This window comes from Henckelia pumila, chromosome 1 (genome assembly GCF_033568475.1).
Source record: "Henckelia pumila isolate YLH828 chromosome 1, ASM3356847v2, whole genome shotgun sequence".
NCBI lineage: Eukaryota > Viridiplantae > Streptophyta > Magnoliopsida > Lamiales > Gesneriaceae > Henckelia > Henckelia pumila.
The window spans coordinates 169,851,204-169,866,362 of NC_133120.1; the positions used below are offsets into that span (position 1 = coordinate 169,851,204).

Sequence of the window (15,159 nt, forward strand, 5' to 3'; positions counted from 1 at the left end):
CTTGGTTACTTTAGGTTCCTTATGGTTCCTTCAGATACCATCTATCATTCCTCACATGGAAGCTTCCAATTTTATGGAAATCTCCAACATATTCAACAAAGTCTAATTAGTCCCTAACTGAAGGCCTTCGCTAGTGAGAAAATGTGCTACATTATTAGCTTGACACGAACAATGTCGATTTTTTGTGTCGTTAGCTATAAAACAGTTTTCTCGAATCTCCTCAACCGCGTGCTTCTATAGCTAGAGGCAAGTTTTGTTCAATTTTCCGTACCAAATTCACTGCATCCATTTCTAGATACCATTGTTGGGCTATGAGTCTTCTGGCCAAAAGCACTCCTTCCATTACAGCAACAATCTCAATAGTATGAGGGGAGAACTTTCCTTGTAATGACTTAACTAAAGCAAACAGCACCACACCCCATTTATCTCGGCAAATGATACCTACGCCGAAACATTCTTTGTCTTCCCTTATTGATGTGTCGACATTGATTTTAACCATTCCAGATATTGGCTTCTCCCACTTGTAATTAGTCTGTTGTATATTGACCCGATGGACTCTTTTTGGGTGACTAGAAATAAAATATCCCCATAAATGGTTTGCCCTCTCCAGCACCACCCTAGCCTCAACAACTTACCCCAAAAAATGTATTGATTCCTAGCCCACCACACGCTCCAAGAAATCATTGCAAATGTCCCTAGATAATCGCCAATTCTCTGCTCCACTACCCATGAAAACAGATCCATGAAATTTCCCCGTTGAAACCTTTCTAACAGGGGCCAGATGGATGAAAGTTTCCACAATTTCCTTGCTGATTTAGAAGCCCAAAGCACATGGACTATATCCTCCGGGGCTCTTCCAAACCTTTGGCGGAAAATAGGCACTATAATACCTCTTGAACTCAGCTGGTCACAGACTCGAAGAGTACCAAAAATCGCTCGCCAAATATGAATTTTTATCTTAGGCAGTATCTATAAACTCCACAATTGATAAAACCTTTTTCTGTTTACTTCTCTGCCCCATACTTCCCTCTGCCTCTACACGCATTGCAAGATGGTATCTAGATTTTACACTATAAATTCTAGAGGATTCATAATGCCATACTAATTTTTCTTACCGCACCATATTCCCAAGAGGAATTCTCTGAAACTCAACATGGTCAATCGGCCAAAATATAGCTTGATTTTTTTTCCCAATTCCAACCACCTGCTGGAGTCATAAGATCACACACCATTAAAGTATTCAATTGTTCTGTAGTCATAGTAATTGGTCAGAAATATATAGGTATCATCATCCATGGATCATGAAACACATGAACCATATTTCCCTTTGCAATACGCCATCGAATACCTTCACAACAGCTCACGTCCCCATAAAATACTTCGCCATAGATAGGAAGGATTGTTCCCTATTCGAGCCTCTAAGAAATTAGAAGATGGAAAATATTTAGCCTTGAGAATTCCTGCCAAAAGAGTAGCTGGGCAGTGAATTAAACGCTAGCCCTGTTTATCCAAGAGTGCTTGAATAAAAACACTAATATCTCGGAACCCCAGACCACCGTTACCCTTTGACCTGCATAATATATTCCATTTCACCCAATGTATGCGGGCTTTACTCTCTTTATTACCCCACCAAAACCTTGAAATTAATGATTTTATAGATTTACACAGCGTACCTGGAACTTTAAAGAGATTCATGGTGTAAGTTGTGGTAGAATGTGACACTGCCTTTATCATAATTTCTTTTCCACCCGCTGAAAAAAATTAATTCCACATTGCCCATTAAGAACAAGGTCAAAGATCACATTGAGAAGGAATCCAAGATTCAGACCTATTGGATGACTAGAAAGGAATTTTTTTTAAAAAAAATATTAATAAACAAGGTTGTAGCTGGTGCTACAGCCTTGGAATTTGTACCTGCAAGCTGTCCAAAAATATTTCTTGCTTGTTAGACCCATATTTTCTCCACCCGGTGATCAATTTCTATTTTTTGCATCGTGTTTTCGTTGCATTGTGCTCTCAATCTGCGTCTTACCAACTTACCCTTTGCATTTCATATCCGAAGCAATAGGAATGACTGCCCATTATGACCCCAAAAAAGGAGACGAGTCTCGTTCGAATGACCGGTTCAGCATCAGGGCGAATGTGCCAAGGTTTTTCAAGGTCATAGTTGACTCGGGAGAGCACAAACTTGTGAGTTTCATGCCTCGTAATGTATGTAAATGTTCTTGTTTGTAGTTCTTGATATCTAGATATGTTCCAAGATTTGATTTTTGTTTGTGAGGATGGTATGTGGAATGTACATCTGTCTATCGATTTGGTCTTGTTTTTACCATCATGTAACTTTCCAAAATGGGCGTGGAGACGATGGAATGCCTTCGGAAATATATAAAATAGTGTGGACTATGGTTTTTTAAAATAATGTGCTTAAGATTTCTATTTTTAGGTCCCTGCGATAGTTGGTTTATCATTTTTATGTTTCTTTTATGTTCTGTACGTGATTCAAGCTGCGCAAGCTTTTTAATTTATTTTCATCCGATACTTGTGATGGTTTTTATACTAATTGAAATTGTTTCCAGAGACTTCCTACTAAAATCACAAACAGATTCGGGCACAATCTGTCAAGCCGTGTCTTTCTCAAGGTTCCAAACGGTTTATTTTGGGAAGTCGAACTGATACACTCCAATGGTGAAGCTTGGCTAAACGGAGGATATATGACAGCTGTTTGAAGAGTATTATTCTACCCAAATCGGGCATTTCTTGTCATTCGAATATATTGGAGATGCTTATTTTGAGGTTTACATATTCAACGCCACTGATCTTCCTAGCTCACAAGTTCAAACCTTCCAAACCACTCGAGTCTTTGGAACCCTCCGAACCATTTTCGGACGTCCTGAATTCGATTTTCTACTCAACCAAAATTAGGATTCTTTAATTGTAGTTTAACCATTCTAAACATGTTTATACACTTAATTGTTTAAAATAGAATTCGAGTTACTACATAACTCTAGAAGAAGAAATCTTTGAATTCTTTCAACAGTTTCTTCAGTCTGGCTTTAATTCATATTTAGCAAGGAACTTATGTATACATGTTGTAGATTATCCAAGTCTCTCAGATTCACCTCTTCTAATGGATCCTGTACCTGGGGTTGGTGATCCTCCCACTACAAAAATAAATAAATTAACACTCATATAAAATAGGGTTTTTTGAATTTTAGGAGCGTTTTTAACGGATTATAAAATTTTACCAATGTTCAAAAACTCCCTTCTTATTTCCGCCCTTTTATATTATAGAATCGGTTTTATTAACTGTTGGTAAAATTTAAAAACCCGGTCCTATTATTCATTGTAAGAGAGGTTTAAAACCACTCATAAACATTATGGATTTAAGAAAAACTTTTAACCAATTTTGAAGTTAGAAAATTAGGATCGATTTCAAACCACTCTTAAAGACATTGAGTGTATGAACGGTTTTAAACTACTCATACTTGTCATGGATAGAGTAGCGGTTGCAAACTACGTTTAAAGGCATTAACTTAGAAGCGGTTTCAAATCACTACTAAAGTCACTATACTTGAGAGTGGTTTTGAACCTCTTCTAAGATCGTGGATTTTGAAGCGAACATCAATAATTCTTACTGCAATACTTTTAGAACTACTTTTATAAAGCTCTTGAAACAGTATGTTTAGATAAGTTTGAAACTCCTCTTCAAACTATAAATACTAGAACCTTTTTAAATTGTTCCTAAAATAGTAGGTGTGGAAGAAATTGTTTTTTTTTCACATGTATTTAGAGCATTTAAATCCGCTCCTAAATCCCATGATATAGAACTGGCTTCAAGAGCACGTTTTTAAAAATAATTTTAAGTGGCAATCTAATTTAGCAATCTATTTTTTATTAAAATTTAAAAATTGTTTCAATACAATATATCAACCAATAATAATAATAAATAAATAAATAATCATTGATTAGGTTAATAAAATTTAATATTTAATTTCTCCATCAACAAAATCAGTACATAATATTGACAAACTATTTCCAAAAAAACAACAAAGTATTATAATTTATAACATAAAATAAATAAAATAATTTCAAAGCATCGATTTAGTGAAAATCTCTGTTAAAAATATTCAATATGAGCAGTTTCAAGAATGCTCATAATATTTATGTCAATAAGAGAATTTTTTTAGTAGCGTTTTATACAAACCGCTGCTAAAAGTATACAATAGATATAGTTTTAAAACAAGTTCTAAAAATAGATTATTAAAAGTGGTTATTAGCATCGATTTTGTGAAAACCGCTATTAAAAATATCAAATATGAGCAAATGCTCCTAACATTTATGTTAATAGAAGCAGTTTGTAGCAATGGTTTATACAAACTGATACTAAAATATGTTCAGTATGAGGGGTTAATAAACCACTTTTAATGGTAAGACAAAAACATCAGTTTAACTAAAACCGATTCTCTTGTTCACTTTTAAAGAGCGGTTTTAAAGCTGCTCCTGAAGAACCGCTTCTAAAAACATGTTTTTTTGTAGTGTCCATCTATGACGGTGCTAGCCCTAGATCTTCTAGTTGCAACTCCTCGGAAGGATCGGGTTCTTATTCATAGATGATCTCCATCAATTTCCCACGACAAGTTCCCTCAGTCTACGATATGTTGCACATGTGATTTCTTGATGGCGGTTGCAGCTGCATCCATCTTATTCTTTTGGAAATCAATCATCGACACCTTTTATGAGTGGCTTTATCATTGGCCTAGGAGGCGCAATGACAATTTTCATTAGGATTATGCCAAATATTTCACGGGTTCTAAGTGTCTCCATGTACACGAATTTGGGTTGTCCATCTATATTCTTCCCATAGAATTTAGTTGGATCAAAATCACCATTGTAGTACCTGGCTTCAACCACACTCAAATTGGTTTGAAAAAGTTGATAATATTCTTGTACAATCTCTACATCTTCTCCTTTCCAAAACATCAGGAACTGATGCATTGATTATGACATTAAAGGATTTGCATGTATCCAATCCGACCTAGTAAGGCCTGGTTGTACAAGAATATTCTCAACCTTTTCAAACCAATTCGAGTGTGGTCGAAGCGAGTTACTAATTTGGACTAGTAAGGCCTGGAAATTGGCAAAAGAATTCACCACAAAAAATGCTCAGATAAAAAACTTTCTTCCCACCAATACCTCTGCATGGAACACTCCAATGGTTTTAATTTGGTGGCTTCACCCGTGAAGGACGTTACAGATACCTCAGTTGGGATGAGATATGTTTATTCCTTCACAAGGTTCCTGAATACCCTTGGAGGCAGAATGTTTACCCCACCATTTTCCATCAACACTCTTGAAATTGGTTGGTCATTCACTTGTTCTTTTATGTACAAGGATCTAGTATGCTTGGTCATTTCAATGACAGGTTTCTCTATCACCACTTTCTCTGGCTTGTGTGGTTCTTCTCCTTGTATGCTCACACCACCACATAGTTCCTTGGATACTTCTTCCATGTCATCTTCCTCCATTGGCTCCACTTAAATGACAGTTCCCTCCTTGGATTTGAACATATCAGGTAGAATCACAAACCAAGTGGCATAGTTCACTGATACAGTGAAGTCACCTACTTGGAAACTAACCCTTTTCTTGGTAATTTGTTCCTCATTAGACAACAGGTCATCGTCATAAAACTGATTATTTTTGGTTTCTTTTTTGCCAAAATTTCTCTTGCTCGGAATTGGAGCTTCATTGTTTGTTCTTTATCGTTGCTTTGTATCTCAAAAGTCTCATTTTCTGATTACGTGTGAGGGGCAAAGGAAATATCTCGTGCTGCATGACATACCAATGTCCATTGGATCGCACGTTAAGAGGAACCACGAATCTGGGCTATCTTCCCTCACTGTCTGGTTCCTCTGATATTGGTCCTCTTTCATGGATGGTGATACATGTCCTTAAGCCACCATTTTAGTTCAGTAATTGGTTGCTCCAGAAGTGTGCTTTTCCCGGATCCCTGAAATATTTCCCTGGCCCTTGGGCCATGGTTCTTTCTGCATATCCATGGGTCCTATCTTTGTTTCTCCAAGAATACTATGTGAACCTGTCTGCATATCCATGGGTCCTATCTTTGTTTCTCTAAGAATACTAGGTGAACCAGTCATTGTATTTTTCTTCTTTGAGCTCAAACATCATGTTCCGGGGGACCCAACATCTCTTTATCATTCTCTTGGGGCCCATGACTTTGTCCCATCGATATTCCCTATTCTTAGTAATGATACTTCTCAAATATGGATCTTCATCAATCATCATGGTTTCTTTCTTCTCATGAAACTTCAGTACACCTTTATTGAGTCTATCTTGGATGATATTCTTAAATTCCCAACAAGAATTTGTAGCATTTTTGAAGGAACTATGATACTTACAATATTATTTCCCTCTTAATTCTTCCTTCTTAGGCACCTGATGATCCAAAGAAAACGTGATGATGAACTTTTATTTGAAGAGAAAGTCAAAGATCTCCTGGATCTTTGACAAATCGAACATGAACTAAGTGTGGTTGTGGCTTTGATTCAACGATGATCTCATTTTAATAGTGTCAGGAGCCTCGAACTTCAAATATGGACATATAAAGGAATCAGAATTGCCAACTTTCTCTAACGCCACATCCTCCACATCCGGATAGTATGAACCAACATCAGTCTTCTTCTACTGGATTCTTATTTTAATATTTCCTCATACTTGGCCAATTTCACGTCCATTTCGTAAGAATCACGGAAATACTATCCTTCAAACTTCTTCCTTAACTTGATGCCCAAACCTCTTTATGCTAATTTTACAAATTCAGGTTCTGGTAGGAACATCTTGCAACAACTCTTCATATTTTTGAAACGTTCAATGAACAACCATGTTGTTTTTCCTGACTTTTGGGTCAAAGTGAAGAGGTCAGTGATGCAAGATTCTGGCTCAATTTGATAGAACTGAGTATGAGACTATTTCTCTAGTTCCTGCCAAGTATAAATGGAGTTCCTTGGAAGTTGATCGTACCATGTGAATGTTCTCAAGTCAAGGTGTTTGGGAACATACTCATCTTGAATATAGGGGAGTTTTCACAGTTGGCCAGTTCCTCGGAACATATAGTGAACTGTCTACGTGCTCTGTGATTTAATGGACATCATATCTTGAAAAGAGTCTAAAATCAGGTACTTTGAAGTCCTTTGGATAAGGATTCTTGATGTCAATGACCTCTTGATAAGTCTTGTGGAACTCAGGCCTAGTCATTGTCCTAATTCCTGGTCCATACAGATCCTGCATCATTTCTCGTATCAGCTCCTGATCCACCACTGATGGTTAGGTCAATGGATGATGACAATTGGTTACCCCTAGAGTGTTCATCACATGATACGGGCGGGTATATGGTTCATCATACAAGCCAAGCTGCGCTCCAAGGTTTGTAACAGCAAAATCTGGATGATGGGTGCCTTGATACTTGTTATCTGATTTGGAAAAATTTCCCCCAAAGTTCATCTTTTCTTTTGTGAAGAGGAGTGTATCCTCACCCTTATGACCAGATCCGAGGCTTCTCGGGCGACGATTATCACCAGTCAGGGAATTCTCGCTAGATCCTCCACCTTCATTATATTTATGGCTCTCATCAGTTGGGATGTCCCGTATTTTTGGATATTTTCACGAATTATGATGCGGAAAATATGGGGACTTTTTTTTTCAAATACAAAAGTGCAGTCCAATGCATGCATCGCGTTTGCAATTTCAATAAGTCATGCATTAAATTAAATCTATTTAAATAATACTTAAAAAAAAATTTCATGTCTCAAAAATACATAAAATATTTGAAACAAAAGATGCAACTCTAAAATTAACAACTGTTTCTTACACGGGCATGCCAAAACTTCTACTTAGATAGCAACATGAACCTACATTTAAGATCTTACGCAAGCAGAAGAAACATAAGTTTCAATAAAATAAACTTAGTGTGGAAAATACTTTTTAAAAATTTTGTGAAACCAAGCATGAAATTCTCAATACGAAGTAAAAGACATAAAAGGTTGAAAACTCAAAAACATTAAAATCCATCGTCACGATACTGTCACTGAAATTACTTAAATCTAAACTTTTATTTCTAACTGACTTTTAACGGTTGTGCATCTAAAAAATTACAAAATAGAAACAAACAGATGCAAAACTTCTCGCTTTAAACGCCATAGATTCGAACAGTCGTGTCATACAATTCTTTTGCCTCTTGAATTCTTCCGCCTTACAATCAAGCTTTTAATTCATTTACTTTTAAATTTCAACTGCACCAATCAAGTATAATGAGTCTAAAGACTCACCAAGTAATATACATATGCATAGAGCTGTCAGATGAGCCAACCCATGGCAGGACGGGCCGGCCCACCAAAAACCCATTGTTTGGCGGGTCAAGGGCGGGCCGGCCCACCATCCCGATGGGAAAAATGACTTCTCATTGTGGAGAATCAATATGTGTGCTATTCTAATTCAACAAGGGGTGTTTGAAGCACTGAGTTTAAAGGAGGAAAGATCAGGGGATGAAAAGGATAAAGAAAGAGCCACTATGATGGATAAGGAACATAGTGCAATCATCTTGTGCCTTGGAGATAAACCACTTCGAGAAGTGGCCAAGGAAATGACTCCAGCTGCTGTATGCGCCAAACTAGAAAGTCTTTATATGACAAATTCTCTGGCCAATCGTCTTTACATGAAGCAGAGACTTTACTCATCTAAAATTCTTCAAGAAAAGGACCTAAGTGATCAGATAGATGAGTTTGTGAAGATTCTTGATGATCTTGAAAATATCGATGTTAAAATGGATGAGGATGACAAAGCACTAATATTGTTGAATGCCCTTCCTAAGGCATATGAGAATTTCAAGGATGCAATGCTATATGGAAGGGAACAAACAATAACTCTTGAAGAGGTTCAAGCTGCTATCCAGTCTAAAGAGTTACAGAAGAATCTCCACACAGTTTCTGAACCTAAAGGAGAGATTCTAATAGCTCGAGGGAGGCCTGAAAGGAGATTTAAGAAGTCAAATAGAGAAAGATCAAGGTCTAAGAGTTTGGTTAAATATAAGTTCTTCCACTGTCACAAAGAAGGACATTTCAAACGCAATTGTACTGAAAGGAAACAGAGACCAAATGAAGAGGGTGAAGCTGCTATAATATCTGCTGGGTATGAATCTGCAGAAGCCTTAACTGTATCAAGGGAAGAAACTAACAATGAATGGATCCTAGACTCAGGATGCCCCTTACACATGTGTCCAAATAAGTCATGGTTTGTGGACTTAAATGAATCTGATGGAGGCATGGTTTTGTTAGGAAATAATCAAGCTTGTAAGATAAAGGGAAATGGAACCATACGGTTAAGAATGTACAATGGGATGTACAAACTTCTAACAGATATGAGATTTGTACCTGAGTTAAAGAGAAACCTTATATCTCTTGGAACTCTAGATTCAAGTGGCTACTCTTTTAAATCAGAACATGGAAAATTGAAGGTTCTAAAGGGATCATTGGTTGTGATGAAATCAACAAGGCAGAATGCTCTATATTTTCTTCAAGGAAATACAGTAATGGGAGGAGCAGCTGTAGTGCAAGATAAAATAGATAAAACAAGGCTATGACATCTAAGATTAGGTCACATCAGTGAAAAGGGTCTGATGGAGCTTTCAAGACAGAACCTGCTCTGTGGGGATGAAGTATCCGAGCTTGAGTTTTGTGAACACTGTGTTTTGGGAAAAGCAAAAAGAATAAAGTTTGAACAAGCAAAACACACTTCTACTAAGTGATGAAACTTAAAATTTGTAATTATTTATATGTTAAAAAGTGTGTTTTAAAATTAAAGTTTAATTAAAATTATGAAGTTGTATTATTTTAGTGTTGTGTTTATATTTAAATGTTTTACTAAAATGTTGTATTTTACTGTTTGCGCAGGTTTGGTAAAAATAAAATTACTTAAGCTACAGAGGTCATAATGGAGTAATCTCAAATCCTGTAGAATCATAAAAGAGGCATCTTCAACTTTGTAAAAGACAAGAAATTCCAAAAACTTCATTAAGATGATCAAAATAATCATACATCAAAATGGAGACAGATTTACTTTTACTATGACCAGCTTGGAGTACAAATATCATAAGTATTTCATATTTTATCCAAAAGGGGTGAATGAGTTGTCAAAACACATCTACAGACAAAGAGCTACGTATTATATGTTTTGTGCAGAAGCAAAATCGGAAGTTTAAGGCATCAAACATGCCAATTAAAGTTGGGTCAATGTATTGACATTCAAGGAGACAAGCACCCACCAACTTTTCTATTCCATATTTAATGAGTCTTGGACCCTTTCTCTCATTTGGCCTATAAAAAGATGTGTTGTATAAGCTTTGTAGTGTGCAAAAATGTAGAGAATTCCTCATTTGTAAAATAAATATTGTGTGTGTGAGAATAAAAGTTTGAGTGTGCAAGTTTCTCAAGTTCAAGTATGAATTTTTTTTATCTTTATTCTTGAGTTTCATGTTCATGGAAAGCTAAATATTTTTATGTCAAGGTGAAAAGGTTTCATTGTTGGTCAAGGAAGATTGTTTATATTTTGTATATTCTTTCCTTTTCTATTTTTATTTTTACTAATTGATCTTTATTTATAGGTATAATTTTGGATGATTTGTTGTTATCTATTTACATCAAATGATTGGTACCTTGAATGTGGTTACCTTGATTTGTTGTCAAATATGATACAATAAATACTACAATAATTATATACTATAAATATATGTATCTATTTATAATAAAGTCATATATATTATTTAGACGATAGCGTGACTGTCGGTTGTTCTAAATAATATATTGTGATTTGAACTAACTTTTACTTTCCGCAACTAACTTTTAGTTTTCGCAACTAACTTTTACTTTCCGCAACTAACATTTACCTTTCCGCAACTAACATTTGCTTTCTCGCATCTAACATTTAATTTTCCGCATCTAACATAAAAAAGGTCATATATTTTATTTAGACAATAGCGTGGCTCTGCCGGTTGTTCTAAATGAAATATTGTGATTTGATCTAACATTTAATTTTATGTCAATTTATATTTATGCATTTATATATATATTATGGATACCATGTATTAAATATTGGTTAATCTGATATTAATATGGTGGGAACTATATTATATGATATATTTGTATAAATATTTAATTATTCTCTTATGTTTATTTTTATTTTAGTTTCTTTTATTTATTTTTGTTAAGCAATCTTAAATAAACCAACAATGAACCTTTGAAGCCTTGACAATTTTATAATTTGCGTATTTGAAGTTTTATAATAATATTTTCATCTATAATATATCATTGCTAAAATTAAACTTACAACATCCTCTCCGTGGATCGATCTCGTACTCACGATTATATTACTTGCAGACAACCTACACTTGGGTGAATTACAATTTAAGTTGTAGCAAGTTTTTGGCGCCGTTGCCGGGGAGGTATAAATTAAGTTTAATTTTGTTATTTATGTTATTATGTAAATAGTATGTTGTTTTTAATTGTATGATTTTTTGGAGTCGTAAACAAAGTGGTAAACTTGTTCGAGTAACTGAGAATATTTTAAACATGGAGGATAATTCTAATAATCAAGATGATAATAATAATAATAATAATAATAATAATAATAATAATAATAATAATAATAATAATAATAATAATAATAATAATAATAATAATAATAATAATAATAATAATAATAATAATAATAATCAAGAACATGAACAACCAAGAACACTTAGGCACCATATGAATCCAATAAGAACTAGTACACCATCTTGTTTAGTTTTTCCTCCTGATGCATCTAATTTCAATTTTAAGTCACAAGTCATTCAACTTTTACTAAATTTTCATGGCTTAGATTCTGAAAATCCATATTTGCATTTAAGAGAATTTGAGGAGGTTTGCAACACTTATAATGATCAAAATTGTAACATGGATACTGTTCGATTAAAGCTTTTTCCTTTTTCCTTAAAAGATAAAGCTAAAACATGGTTGCAAAATTTGAGATCAAGTTCAATAAGATCATGGGAAGAAATGCAACAACAATTTCTAAAAAAGTTTTTTTCTTCCCATAGAACAAACTCTTTTAAAAGACAAATTACAACTTTTTCTCAAAAACAAGGGGAAACATTTTATAAATGTTGGGATAGATATAAAGAGTTACTTAATACATGCCCACATCATGGTTTTGAAATATGGAGGATAGTTTCTCACTTTTATGAAGGTTTAATACCTAAAGATAGGCAAATGATAGAATTCATGTGTAATGGAACTTTTGAAGATAATAAAACCCAAATGAAGCTATAGAATATTTGAAGTCATTAGCAGAAAATGCTTAAAATTGGGATAATATAGGCTCAATTGAACCACCAAGTAAAACCAATAATTCAACAAATGGGGGTGGTATTTATCATCTTAAAGATGATGTAGAAGTTCAAGCTAAACTTGCATCTTTAGCAAGAAAAATCGAGTCATTAGAAATGAAAAAGAGTGATCAATTAAAAAGTGTTCAAGAAATTGTTTGTCATATATGTGATACACATGATCATCTTACAAAAAATTGTCCTACTTTGCCTTCATTTAAAGAATGTCTCCATGAACAAGCCAATTATTTTAACAATTTAAAAAAACCAACATTAGATCCTTTTTCAAAAACATATAATCCTGGTTGGAGAAATCATCCTAATTTTAGTTGGAAGAACGATAATAATGCACAACCTTCACAACAACCTTTTACAATAACCAAAGTCATCAAGGTTATGCTCCTTATATCCCACCTCCAAGAAAACATTTTGAAGATGAAATTCATGCATACATTCAAAAGCAAGAGTCTATCAATATTCAAAACATTCAATCTATGAATGATTTGAAAGAAACTCTTGCAAAATTTGCATCTGCACTTAATATTCATGAAAAAGGAAAATTTCCATCTCAACCACAACCTAATCCTAAAAATCAAAATCAAGAAAAATTTGATCAAGTAAAATCTGTTATTACTCTTAGAAGTGGTAAAATAGTTAATGATCCATATAGTGATGAAAACAAAGATCAGTCAAACTCAATGAGTAAGGATGAAAATCTTGATACTTTCAAGAAAGATGATTCTTTGACTCCTAAGATTAAGAAAGTTGATGATAAATTATCTGAAATAATATGTGAGTCAAATAAACATGTTCATTTCCCTCATGCATTAGTTAATAATAAAAAACAAAAAAATGATTCTGATATTTATGAAGTTTTTAAACAAGTAAAAATAAATATTCCATTATTAGATGCTATTAAACAAGTGCCTTCTTATGCAAAGTTTTTAAAAGATTTATGTACTGTGAAAAGACAATTGCTTGTAAAGAAGAAAACATTCTTAACGGAGCAAGTAAGCTCTATTATTCAAAATAATTCTACCTTGAAATATAAAGATCCCGGTTGTCCAACAATTTCATGTATTATTGGAAAAAATAAAATTAAAAAAGCTTTGTTAGATTTGGGAGCAATTGTGAATTTAATTCCTTATTCAGTTTATGAAAAGCTTAAGTTGGGAGATTTAAAACCTACATCTGTTACTCTTTTACTAGCCGATAGGTCAATCAAAATACCTAGAGGTATTGTAGAAGATGTATTAGTTCAAGTCGATAAATTCATATATCCCGTGGATTTTATTGTCTTGGATACACAACCAATAGAAGTACATAACGAAATTCCAGTAATATTGGGACGTCCATTTTTAGCAACTTCAAATGCTTTAATTAATTATCGAAATGGAATAATGAAATTGTCTTTTGGAAATATGACTTTAGAACTTAATGTGTTCAATTTATGTAAACAACCAAGTATTAATGAAGATGAAGATGATAATGCAATAGAAACAATCGTGGAAAAAAATATACACCAAAAAAACTTAAATCAACAATCTGAAGTTTGTTTAGTGGAAAGTTTTGATTCAAAAAATATTTTTAAATCAAAGTTATTTGAAGAAATTAATGAACTTGAAGAAGTAAAAGAAAATGATCATCCAAAACTTGAATTAAAACCCTTACCAATAGAACTAAAATATGCTTTTCTTAGTGAAAATCAAACATATCCTATTGTAATATCTTCTACCCTCTTACCAAAACAAGAAGAAGATTTAATAACACTACTTAAAAAACACAAAAATGCAATTGGATGGACTTTGCAAGATATAAAAGGTATAAATCCTTTAATCTGCACACATAGAATTCACTTGGAAGAAAATGCTAAAACATATCAACAACCACAAAGAAGATTAAATCCATACATGAAAGAAGTTGTTAAAAATGAAGTTTTAAAACTATTAGATGCCGGAATTATTTATCCAATCTCGGATAGTAAATGGGTAAGTCCAACACAAGTAGTACCAAAAAAATCAGGCATCACTATTATAAAAAATGAAAAGGGAGAATTATTACAAGCTAGGATTCCATATAGTTGGCGTATGTGCATTGATTATAGAAAATTAAATGATGCAACTAGAAAAGATCACTTTCCGTTACCATTTTTAGATCAAATTTTAGAGAAAGTGGCAGGTAATCCTTATTATTGTTTTCTTGATGGGTATTCGGGGTATTATCAAATACCAATATCATTAGAAGATCAAGAAAAACTACTTTCACTTGTCCGTTCGGAACTTTTGCTTTTAAAAGAATGTCATTTGGTTTATGTAATGCCCCGGCTACTTTTCAAAAATGCATGCTAAGTATTTTTAGTGACATGATTGAAGAATTTGTGAAAATTTTTATGGATGATATAACTGTTTTTGGAAACTCATTTGAAAACTGTTTTAAAAATTTGGAAGAAGTTTTAGAAAGATGTGAAGAAAAAAATCTTGTTTTAAATTGGGAAAAATGTCACTACATGGTTAAATCCGGAATTGTGTTAGGGCATGTCATATCTGAAAAAGGAATTGAAGTTGATAAAGCTAAGATTGATGTTATTGCTAATTTACCATCACCAAACACGATCAAAGAAATTCGATCATTTTTGGGTCATGCGGGATTTTATAGAAGATTTATAAAAATTTTTAGCATAATATCGAAACCAATTTCAAATCTTTTAACAAATGATGCACAATTTG

At 33.6% G+C, this 15,159-nt stretch overlaps 1 non-coding gene across 1 annotated transcript; it reads right to left on the reverse strand.

Moving 5' to 3' along the window:
- Window positions 1-12,148: 12,148 nt before the first annotated feature.
- On the reverse strand, window positions 12,149-12,259 carry LOC140876828 (small nucleolar RNA R71). The gene has a single exon (XR_012149060.1). It is a non-coding gene; the product is annotated as a small nucleolar RNA R71 (small nucleolar RNA).
- Between the last annotated feature and the right edge of the window lie 2,900 nt (window positions 12,260-15,159).